The sequence below is a fragment of the Perissodus microlepis genome, chromosome 4, assembly GCF_051167445.1.
Source record: "Perissodus microlepis isolate ML-2025 ecotype Zambia chromosome 4, ASM5116744v1, whole genome shotgun sequence".
Taxonomy (NCBI): Eukaryota; Metazoa; Chordata; class Actinopteri; order Cichliformes; family Cichlidae; genus Perissodus; species Perissodus microlepis.
In genome coordinates, this window is record NC_140464.1 from 2,958,003 (window position 1) to 2,967,334 (window position 9,332).

Consider the following 9,332-nt stretch of genomic DNA (forward strand, 5'->3'; position numbering starts at 1 on the left):
TTGCATTAAAACTATAAAAAGAAAAGACTCCGTAGTTTGGTCGTGCAATAAATGGATCAACATAGTCGAGAAAAGATCATCATTTACTCCAAAGTGGGGGAAAAATCCCCAAGGACAGAGGCCACGTGTTTGCTCGTCATTGGACAGATGTTTGATATATATCTCTCCTCTTTGCTTTGGCACATTTATCGTCAGGGGACACTTCATCACCCGGCGTTGTCTTCGTCAGCACAGCGCGTAGTGAAATCGAACAGATTGTGACGCGTTTTGAGGGTAATAATCTCTGCGAGGCTGAAGATTACAATGGCAATGCAAATGTAATCCATTTTGCCTTTAACACATGGGCGGATGTTTGGCGAAGGCTTACGGGGCGTGACATCACACGCTGATATCAATACTCCTACTCTGACCCTGCGGGCTGACCTGGCTGTAAACCCGCAGCGGCAGGTAACACGGAGGGTGGCGGAAGCGTCCTCTGTCAGGCTTTGGCGGACCCCGCACTCGGCCTCATGTGCAGCCGTATGTAAAGCAGGGATCAGTGTAAGACCCTGGTTAAGCTGAAACTGTGGTTGCCCATGCAGAACCAGACCACCCCCCCTCCACCCCTGCCACTGGTCCAGCTGTCACCAACCTGCTCTCCCAGTTGATACAGTGGCTGCACACAAATACAGCTGACCTCTGACACACACACACACACACACACACACACGCTCTAATCCACATATGAGCATATCACTTTGTTTTTAATCTGTGTGTGTGTGTGTGGCCTGTGCAGTCTTTCTCTCCTTTCCTATTTTGTGTGTAAAGCAGGAATGTGCAAGATAAACGCAACATAAGTCAGTTCTTCCAAATCACACACCCACAGAGGTATAAAGCTGGCAAGACCGTATTGATTTTTGTGTGCGGAGGCTTTGAAATACAAATTTTAAACCAATTTACTTTGTACTAAAGATAGAATTGAAATATTATATTTGAAAAACTCTTCAGCAACATCGCCGTATAGAAACATTGTGCTGGTCTCGGGGAAAATCTTCAGGATCTGTCAAAGGCTCTCACACAGATGCTGATTCTTGGAGAGCAAACTGGTTTATGTTTTTTCTCCCTGGATTCAGAGCTCAGTCATTAAATGCATACGTGGGTTTTACTTCAAGCAAACAGATTTTCAGTCATTTGGGTGAGCTAATACAACTTAAACATGGTTCGAGGACTTCATGTCATTGTTGTATTTACATGTAAACCATAAATGCGGATGCAGACGAGGCTTGTTCGCCATTTGTTAAGAGTCAGCCTTTGCACCATGTCTGTGCTGCTGGTGCAGGAATAGCATTACTTATCCGGTCGTTAAGTCTGACGTCACTAGCCGTGTCTGGGCCTAAACTCCGCTGCAGGTCCATATATCAAACGATCACTATGGCATTACTGAGAGTTGAAACTGTCTAAAGTCTTTCATCTTTAATAAAATGATCAGTGTTCTGCTCTACCAGGTGTAACAATTGAGTTTAACATCCAGGCATCCATGAAAACGGAATTTATGACATTTAATGGAGTTAGAAGTTAGCAGGAAGTTAGCTCGCTAGCTTCTATCTAAATACAATATAGCATGTCCTGACTGCGGGGTTTTGGAAACAAATTAAAACGTACAGCTCTGTTATCACTTCCAACATAAATGAAGACAGAAAACTAAACAGCAGTGACGTTTGTAGGGTTACTGAAGTTTGGCTAGCTGGTATATAATGATGTGCTACGTGACCGCTAGCAACACAGCTATGTTAGCATAATATAAACAAGCTAACTTTTTTTCCACTCGATAAAAGTTAACGTGAGTGTTCTCGGTGGTCAGGAACAAATGTAATCGCATGGCAGGATGCTGTAAAAGGACCAAACTTCAGCCAGGAGAACAACTGAGATAATCCATCCACAATACGAGGTTAGTCATTCATATACTGCTGCATGGGCTGGGCTGTAGTTACATCCTAAGGTTTTAAAAACTGAGCTTAAATAAATGATTAGCGGTAATAAAAGCCGAGGGAGGTCAACAGTGATCACTGACTGTTTTAGGAGCTTTTTGAGATTAAATAGAAGAAAATACAAAACATTAAACATGTTAACAACACAAAAGCCATATTAAACGCAGACTACTTTAGGCCCGGAAGCAGGATTCACTCACGTCATCACTTAACGACCGGATAGCATGCTTGTAAGAATCCAGCTGCATCACAGGGTCACGTTAAATTAGGAAAGTGTCATCTGTCTTCAACGTGTTTGTTTTGGTTTGAGATGACTTGAAGGTCACTAGAGCAAAAACACTGCATAGATAGTAGAAATATTAGAATAATAATAGAACATTTGCATTTTTTTGGGCAGTTGTAACAGCTCACAGACAAAAACCGAACCCTGCCCAGCAGAGGATGTACTCGACCTGCTGGTTCGGATCAGCTACCAGGACATAACAAAAACACTCGTTTGGCCCTCGATGTCTCCACGTGTTGCATGCTGTGAAAGTTCAACACATCCAGCAGACGCACATCTGCATCATCACCCAGTCTGAGCTGCGTTCAGCACATCAGTGTTGACTTTCTGCTCGGGTTCGGACTCCAAAGAAAAACATCTGTCATGTTTACCAAGTATCCACACAAAAAAACAGAATGAGTTGCAACTTTGCAAAAACACTCTGCAGGACACTAAGTGTTATTAATTGGTTATTGAAAGGATACGTGGGAGAAATTTAATGTCAAAGGAAGCCAACAAAGAGATGGAGGTTTTCTTTTGCTGTCTGGATGACTGCACGAGGTTTCCATTTGTCAGAATCTGTGAAAAGGTAGTGAGAGGTACAGCCTCAGTGCCTCTAATCGCAGCTCAAACATGTAAAACCACTCCATGGAAAGCAATCAGAGCATGTCGTAAACAACTCTGGCTTTTATGGTTTTCTCTGGAGATGACGTATTGATTTTTGCAACAATAAACAGCCTCCAGAAAAGTAAAAAAACAATTCTTTATCTCTCAGGAAGTCACAAGTTGAGGCTTTTTTGCTCTGTCGAGCAGTTTGACTTTGTTAGGTGACGCTGAGAGTGACAAGAAGGACAGAGGAGGAGGAGACACGTGGCAAAGCCCCAACCACGTCGTCATCACAAGCTGCCGAAGCACCAGGACGCTGCGTGTCACTTTTTGTTAGACGGCAGTGGAAACGCTTCAGCCCGATTTCTTTAAACGCTGCTTTCTGTTTGGACGTCGTCTCACCGGCCTCCCTCACTTTCCAGGCCCTCCTTCTAAGGTTATCGCTGTCATCATCCCTCATCGAGACGCCCTCCCACCGCGTCACCCGCTCAGGGATAATTGTGAAAAATTAAGCGGGACACACGCAGCTGTGAATAGAAAGCAATTAGCTTAATCAATTTCCCGTACTACACAGCGCACATGCACCCACACGCGTCACACATGCACAAACGCTCAGGTTGGTGTCAGGATCCACAAGAGGCAGAAGAATGACAAGGAAAGGAGAGGCAAAGAAAGCCCCCCCACCACCGCCCTCCCAACCCCACGGCGTGTCAGTTTTCCTTCTCAACAGGGACAGGACGTTAGACGAGGTGCAAGCGGCGCTGCGCCATGAATATAAATGGGCCCCGAGTCTCTGTTGTGCCCGTGAGTGCAGCCATAAACTCGAGAAGAGAGCAGCATAGCCTGCGAGCCTCATTCTGCCCGGAGTTTGAGGTTTCACCACGCAGGCTGTGCAGTATGAGAGCGCCCTGAGAACTTCTTCTCGCCCGGCGTCGCAGCACAGATCTGCGTTTCAACGTTTAACGGTGACCCGTACGGGTTTTAGAGATTGTCGAGAGAAGGGTTTAGGGATGATGCCCGAGTTAAATCTACCCTCGTCTCTGATGACCTTGGATAGATTGATCTGATATCCTGTAACCTCCTTCCCTCCTCTGCAGTAAATGTTTTACTGTCTGAGATGCTTGTAACCGGCCGTCAATCAGAGCAGTTTCCATTTCAACCCGTTCCCTGTGCGGGCGAGCCGACTGGTGTTTCTGTTGTATGTCTTCTTCTTTTTCTTTTTTTTTGGGTCTGCTCTCTCAATCATCATTCTCCTCTTCCCGTCTTCCTCCCCTCCCTCGCCTCTCGCTTTGCAGAGACGTGAAGATGGGTGAGGTTTTGTGTCTTTAACATTTGATTAAGCAGATCGGCTCTGAGCGTGAGATGGGAGATCCGGACAGCTGACAAATCAGCCCGTGTCTGTGTGATACCAACCCGGAGGTTGTTTGTCAGTCTGCCCGCAGGCTGCAAGCATGCGAGGCTTGCGTGACGATATAATTTAGCTCTGCAGTTGAAGAGCTCAGTAACTCAAGGCTACAGGAATGGTTGTTAAACTGGTGTTTGTGTAGCTGCTGTTGCTTTTCTCGCTGTCAGTCTCTGCGCTCACTGAGATCCAGCGCTGCGAAGGATGACGGCGTTCGTTCCTGATGATTCAGTTGCATTGTTTTTAATATTGCTTCAATTATAAAAAAGAGCAACAATGCTGCATCTATTTTAATTACCATACTCAGGCTGGTCCAGGCACAGCATCAGCACAGGGGAAGAGATTTGTTCACTCACTGGTTGATGTTTTATCAGGTGATAATCAACTGCTTCACATGCTTAAGTGCAGCTGGCCAGGCCTCTCCTTACTCGGCTGCTAAAGCCTCATTCACACAGGCCTCATGGGGTCAACAGCTGCTTTCTGCAGGGGTCATCCCCATGATAACCCCTGGAGAACGTGTGGATTCCACATTTGGTTTCTGACGCCAATTTGTGTGCAAACACTTCACAACTGTAAAAATGAACTTTGCATTTCAGTCTTAGACTCTTTAGAAAAGCTTTGCATGATTCACAATTAAAAATGATATTGCCTCTTGTCTGACTGTGTGCCTTAATGACCACAGGACGACACCCCCTCTCTATGACATCACTCACAGCTTGAGCTTTTGGCTCACAGGGATTGCTCGTACATACAATGACCTCAGTATTTAAAGCTAATGTGAGCACCCATCACTGTAACAGCTTATAGATGTACTACAGAAAATAAAAAGCACAATAGGTCCACTTTAACTGCAGAGCTTTGTAAAGGACCTCAATACAATTATGAGTAACAGCTCTTCATATAAGAACCTTCCCTGTAATGTTTGAAGTCATTACAGCTGCTCGGTGCTGCTGTAAGGTTCGTTCAGTGTCTGCTAACATGAAGGCTGATCCTCCCTGACAACCTGTAACTGATAGTGTTTAATAAGTCAGACATATTTGCTGCTGAGCGTGTTTTTGGTGCAGCCGGCAGAGGGACGATCATAGTAAAAACCCTCGTAACCATTTATTGAGTTAGTCAAGGTCCTCACGTGTGTTGAAGGGCAGGTGTGTGTGTGATGTAGTGAGATTGCATCATGTTGTGCGATGGGCTGAGGATCCTCCGGTTGGTTTCTGGTGCGCATGTACGTACAGGCTGTCTGTACTGAACTCACATACACGCACCCAATTACTGAAACTGGGATATGGTTGGTATAACATAATGAACAGCCATTTTTCACCTGCCTAACTGCTGCTGCACTGTCACACACTCTCACCACCCCCCGCTCCCACTCTGCTCTCACTGCAGGAAAAACAGACTTTTACCTCCACCTGTGGACCTGCGATTTTACAACAAATAACCACGATTAACCGAAGAAGTTTCATCCTCACTCCAACATCGCATGAATCTTAGGTTTGATTCAAAATAAATGAATTCTTGGAGCGTTCACTTCTATAGGCAGTGTAAATGAAAACTCTTTAATTGCATAAAAGCCCACGAGGAAACATAAGACCCAAATTTAGAGCCTGATAAATAAGAGGACATCTGCAAACTATGAAAAGGGACATAAAGCAGACTCATTTTCTTCCTAATGGATCTCAAACCAAAGTAACTGCGTGCCAAAGTGGAAATTATGCCCACTTCTTATGTAATCCCTATTAAACTGGTTAATTTTAGAATTTTAGAAGCCAGAATTCTTAAATGAGTATATTTTCTGGTCTGGACGTGTGTGGCTGTGTGTGCATTTAAACGACAGGCATCATTTCCAGGTCTGAAAAGTGAAGCCAGTGGGGAAGTGCCTTAAATGTGCACTCCTTGTGGCAGCCAGCAGAGGGCGTCTCCTCAGGCTTGGATTGTATAGAAGTCTATGGAAAAAACAGGCTTTTGTTCCCGTGATCTATAAGCTCATTAAAACCTTTGCCGATGAGTTTATGTGACCTCGTCCTCTGTTTTCTTATCTAATTCAGCGTAGTGTTCCTTTTGTAATTCCCGATCACATCACGCATGCAGTGAAAGTGTCTCGGTCACACAAACACACATTTCTGACACAGACAAACATGCTGTAGTCTGAGTCTGGCCCCCTGTACAGGAAACACTGTTCCACAGGTTTCTGTAGGCGTTTAATAACCTGGGTGAGCCTTCAAAACAGATTAAAGTCAGTCTGTGTCACCAGCCATCCTTCGTGGCTGTATGCTGCTGGCAGCGACTGTGGTGTCCGGACAGCAGCAGCCTCGGCTCTCAAAGAAGTCGTATCCAGCTCGGCAGAACGTCCCCGCGGATTCCCCCCCTCACCGTCGCCTCTCATTTAAACTGGTCTCACACAAGAACGCCTCCCTTCCTCTGACCTCTTCATCGTTAAAGCCCCTTTTTCATATTCACTTTCTGTCCACGCATTAAAATAAAACGACTTGAGTCGTGTTTAAGGCCTGTGACAGAAGAATCTGTTACTCTGAGATAAAGAGACGTCCGTCAGTTATTCACTCAGGAATGGATAATGTGGCCGTTTGTTCCGGATGGATTCCTGCCTGTGTGTTGAGTTCCTGCTGCAGACATGCGTCTTGACACTATTACATTGTGGAGCTGATGGTGTTAGTGATCCTGGGGCATATGTCAGATAAAATATAGTTTGTTTCATGTTTGTTTTATCAGCAGCATTGTTTTCCTTGTATTTATTGGTCTGAGTGGAACAAATTTTCTCGGCTAACTTCTGAATAAATCTCTAATTTCAAGCCACAAGATTTGATTCGAAGGCGCAGCGTCTTCCTGGAGCCAAAACGCTAGAACGAATCCTTTGGTAATTGGAGCAAGCACACATTTTCTCACATCCTGTAAAGTCACTCTTCAGTGGCAGTTCAATTTCCTCTGCAGCAGTGGTATCTCAAGTCCGGCGGGCATGTATCAAAAGGCCCTCTCAGCTGCTCTAACTGTTTACAATGACGCATCGATCCACTCTGCTTAATCCCCCCCTCCCAGCAGCTCGGTGAGTTAAAGCAACAGTTACTGCCACCTACAAGAGGCGGAAAAAGCCCCGCGCAGCGTGTCGTCTGATCCCTCTGACAAGGATGCTGTCGAGTACCCCCTCTGATCTGATCCCCTCTGCGCTCTGATAATTCTGCTATTGACCCAAAGCAGAAAGCAGCAGGAGGAGGAAACTCTGCTCAACAAAACTACAAACAAAACTACTCCAAAGAAGCAGAAAGCATTTCCATACTTAACCAGGAGTAACTGCAAGCTGATCGGAGCACGCCGGTGCTTAAATAATGCGATCGACGAAGGTGATCTTACCTGTGTTGGCAATCCACATCCAGCCCTGGCTCGTCACCACTCATGCCGTGTGTGCAGCTTCAGCTGTCCTGTTCCCCGTTTTCTTTTTTTCCCCTCCTTCTCCTCCTCTCCTTTCTCTCCCCTTTGGCCCTCGTCTTCTCCTCCTCCTCCCTCCTTCGTATCTCCCTCCCCCTTTCGCTCTTCCTCTCCCTGCACTTGTTTGAGTCTATTTCAGTAGCAGCAACAGAGGAGCCCGCTGCGACGGTGGCATGGTTTCCAGCACTTTGGCAGAAGGTCACATTATCACTCGCTGGTAAAAGGGAGGGGGGGAGGGAAGAAGAGGAGCAGGAGGAGGATAGATGGAGTGACGGAGGGAGATCAAGGTGAACAGGTGCCAGAGGAGGAAAAGGAGAAGCAAAGCAAGTTGATATAATCTCAGCTGTCCACGGATGCGCTTTTGGTTTAGTTTTCCAACTTGTTGACAGGGACACCTCTGAAGACTGTTTTCAGGTAATGTGTCCCAGGAGGAGAAACTGAGGAGGAATTTAGGAGAAACCTGTGAGTGTGCATATCTGTGTGAAGCAGTAGCCTTTTTAAAGTCTTCACCAGCTGCGCACCTCTGGGAGAAAGATAATTCCTCTCTTGGCTGGAAAGTGAGTCTCTGGGAAAAAGAAAAAACTAACAAAGCTGCCAGAAACTTGCGCCAAAAGAAATCCTCAACCTTCAGCTCGTCACCCGCGTCCTTGATCGTCACTGCCCGGTTCGTGAAGACGCAGATCTACTCCGTCTCTGACACCTGTCCGCATCGTGTGTCCCCATCTATCGCAGGTCCTGCAGGGTGACCCTTCTCTTCATTTCCCAGACTCCCTCCTTCGTCCTCCTCTGGTGCGAGCGGTACTTTTACTGCCACTCCATCAAAATAAGACTCTGAGAAATGATCCAGCTGCCCGGAACGAGGCCGTCGGCGGCCGGCGACAGATGGCCGGAACAGAGGTGCAGATGCAAGGCAGCTGCTGGAGTTTGGAAATTCTTGGATCTTCCTCGTGACCTTTCTCCAAGCGCACCTTGTTTGCTCTAGCCTTCAGTTGGCTGCACTTGTTGTCCTGTATGCCTTGTTGTTTTTTGGGCTGTTCCTACCTGTGCCCCTCCTTTGCCCATCAGCAGAGCTTTCACTCTGGCTTCTCTGGCCGGCTGTAATCCTGACTCCTACACTCCATGTCACAGGAAGGGCTTGTGAGCTCTAATCATTATGTAGTAAGGATTTATCCTCTCGCTCTCCCTCCCGTCTCTCTCTTTCCTTCCCTCCACCCCTCCCGTTTATTTCCCTCCCTCTGCTCTTTGAGTACTAGCTGCCCTACAACTCTACAACATCCCCCCTTTTTCAACCACCACAGATTAATGCATCATCTCTCCTCACGCTTCCCTGGGACCCATTCGTTTGTCAACTCATTCATTTTTATTTTTTGCCTTCCCACCCGCTCGCTCGCTCCCCGTCTTGCCTCCTGTCTGCCCTGCCGCAGATCGCATCAACAGGTTTGCCCTTGAAATATTCTCTGGGACAGGCAGAGTCACTGCCCACCGTTTCCTTCCCTTCAGGAATGTGCTCGTCCCTTAAACTATAAGCTTTTTATCAGTGCACACAGAGAACGCATCGATGGCAGTGTGTGCACATTTACAGTCTTTATACACTCTAACATAAATGTTGTACAATGTTCAAGTACAGATCAGAGCCTGGCTCATTTTACTCCATCTA

At 46.4% G+C, this 9,332-nt stretch overlaps 1 protein-coding gene across 1 annotated transcript in view; it reads right to left on the minus strand.

Annotated features, from left to right (window-relative positions):
- The window catches only part of grin2ca (glutamate receptor, ionotropic, N-methyl D-aspartate 2Ca), a 76,023-nt gene extending 66,953 nt beyond the window's left edge, over positions 1–9,070 (minus strand). The window contains exon 1 of the mRNA XM_084925101.1: positions 7,601–9,070. The gene's annotated coding sequence lies outside the window, so the exon portion shown is untranslated. The remainder of the gene's footprint in view (positions 1–7,600) is intronic.
- Between the last annotated feature and the right edge of the window lie 262 nt (positions 9,071–9,332).